The following is a 2,385-nucleotide window of genomic DNA, read 5'->3' as shown; positions in this document are numbered from 1 at the left end:
CACAACAAATATTGAACAGCAGTCACTTAGACCTTCGATTTGAAACCAAACATGAAAGACGATTTATCAATTGATGTTTAACGTGTGTTATTACCCTGCAAAAATACGGTATATAAACTAATATTAGAGTGTCATACTTTTTGGACTACATGAAGTATGATCGGACTCCTAAATTTCAGAAGAAGGGAGTCCAAATAACTCCTTACTCAGAATAGTTAGTGTCGAACACTGAACAACGGGTACGAATTCATTAACCCAGTTATGCCTAGTGGACTCTCCCATCCTTCTAAATTGCACCAATGTATTTCCAAAATTAGGGATGTCTAGTATATTTATTTCTATATTTAGAATATTACTTACTGAACTTCCTTTAAGCAAACAGCGCAGACCCTGATGAGACGCCGCATCACGCGGCGTCTCATCTAGGTCTACGCTTTCTGAAAATTTCTTTTTTCTAGACGCTAGGCATAAATGGGTTAAGTGTGTTGCGGTTTTTTATCCACGTATCTACATTTACGGTTATCCCGGTCTTTTCTCATTACATAAAAACACAAACTGATGCAAAATATAATTATTTTATTTTGTCTTGATACATTTTGTATTAAAGTAATGTGTTTACATTGTTTACAAATTGTATGCTCTTTTTAGTATATGCTAATATTAACAGAAATGACATTCTAAACGACTATATTTTGTAGCGAATAAACCACTAGTCAAAGCGTACAATTGCAATCAAAGTTTAATAGTAAACATAGCTGATGTACGGACCATCCGATATTAACCCGATTGGTCGGAAATGCACAGAACTGATTACACCCCAGCACCGCCTTTATTTCCAGTACCTACCGGGGCAAGACGCCCCATCGCTTGATATCCACTACACCTGAATGCGCTGCCATAGCGACGACACCGCGTACCTGGCGGACAACGTCGTATTCCACAAACGTCGCATGCGTTTCCTTGGGCCGCTTGATTCAGCAGCACAGCAATGACTACCATGCACATCAGGACACGCGTATCCATCTGAAATAAGAAGCTATCAAGTTTATGATGCGAATTGAACACTACATTTCACCTAGTTTCGACTTTTCTACCCTGTTTTATAAAAAGCAAATATAAGAAATAGCTGAGTGCAAAAGTGTTTTATTGTTAACCACTTGATACATGTGCGTTCTGCAGTCTGCTCAGGCTAATCTGGAACGATACGTCACGCGCATGCATTTAGCCCGATTTTCCCAAACCGCGGCTCAAATGTTTCGAGTTGATTAGTCAAACATGTTTAAGCAGGGCGTTTTCTGCTATGTCAAAAAGGCCGTAAAACGGACCCGATCCCAAAGCAAACGGACCGGATCCAAAACCAAAATGGTAAAAAATATCGAAATTTACCCCCTCGCCCCGCTTCCCCTGCCCCAAACCAAAAAAGAAAAAAAATACAAAAATATTTATTTAGGAAGAAGTGTCTAATGATTATTTAATCTCAATTTTATTTAATAAAATTCTAACAAAGTTTATCACTAGGTCAGCAAAGCGCCTGATTTGTCAATATGTGTTGATAAAAAATCCAATTTGGTCCATTTTGTCGATACAAAATTACCAAATTTGCCATTTAATCGATTTAAAAATCCCAAATTGACCAGACTCCTTTCCCCAAAATAGCTAGAAAAAAACTGGTAAGAAGAGACGCATGCTGCACATACTTACAAACAAAATCAAGGAATCTCATATTACAAATTTACCATTTCTTGAAATACATAAAAAGTATATTGATTTAACTAAACTCACCTTAAATATATCAAAAGCGTATTTAACAGATTTCACAAGGGATGAAAGGGAAAACCACTTGACAGAATAAAGCTACAAATAATAGCTGCGATGTTGAAGTTGACGACGAGTGTAAGCAATATTTTATTTTCCGTCTGTGTTATAAGCAACTCAAGTACTATTCTTGGTGAAAAGGAAGTCACATCGTAAACGACCCTTAGACTTCGAAAAACTCTGAGCTAGTGTATTAAGTTATTAATTAAATGACGTCTTCACATATCGAAGCGTATACAGAAAAGAGCATCTTAAAAAAAGAAACACATTGTTATTCTTCCTAAGACGTTTTTCGAAAACTAACTGCTTCGGTGGCAGAGAGGACCCACATTTGGTGTAACGATGGTATATAGGCAATAAAAATGTAAGCGTTGACATGATAATTGTTTAGTCACACGAAACATGCTGTTATTTCACTTGTCACTACGATACTACACATTATAAATGGGACACCTGTTTGCATATGTCACTATTGTTTGCTTAACCGTCATAAAGTTTAGTACTCCGTAAAACGTATCAATTTACTCATTAAATGTAAAATATGCGTTTACTTATCTTTGCCTGTCACAT

At 36.6% G+C, this 2,385-nt stretch overlaps 1 long non-coding RNA gene across 1 annotated transcript; it reads right to left on the bottom strand.

The window, feature by feature from the left end:
- Positions 1–561: 561 nt before the first annotated feature.
- LOC127856239 (uncharacterized) lies at positions 562–1,931 on the bottom strand. The gene is made up of 2 exons (XR_008037920.1): positions 1,783–1,931; positions 562–1,023 (listed from the first exon to the last, which is right to left on the bottom strand). It is a non-coding gene; the product is annotated as an uncharacterized LOC127856239 (long non-coding RNA).
- Positions 1,932–2,385: the final 454 nt, after the last annotated feature.

Source organism: Dreissena polymorpha, chromosome 13 (genome assembly GCF_020536995.1).
Source record: "Dreissena polymorpha isolate Duluth1 chromosome 13, UMN_Dpol_1.0, whole genome shotgun sequence".
NCBI classification, from domain to species: Eukaryota; Metazoa; Mollusca; class Bivalvia; order Myida; family Dreissenidae; genus Dreissena; species Dreissena polymorpha.
This window is presented reverse-complemented; position numbering and strand designations above follow the sequence as displayed.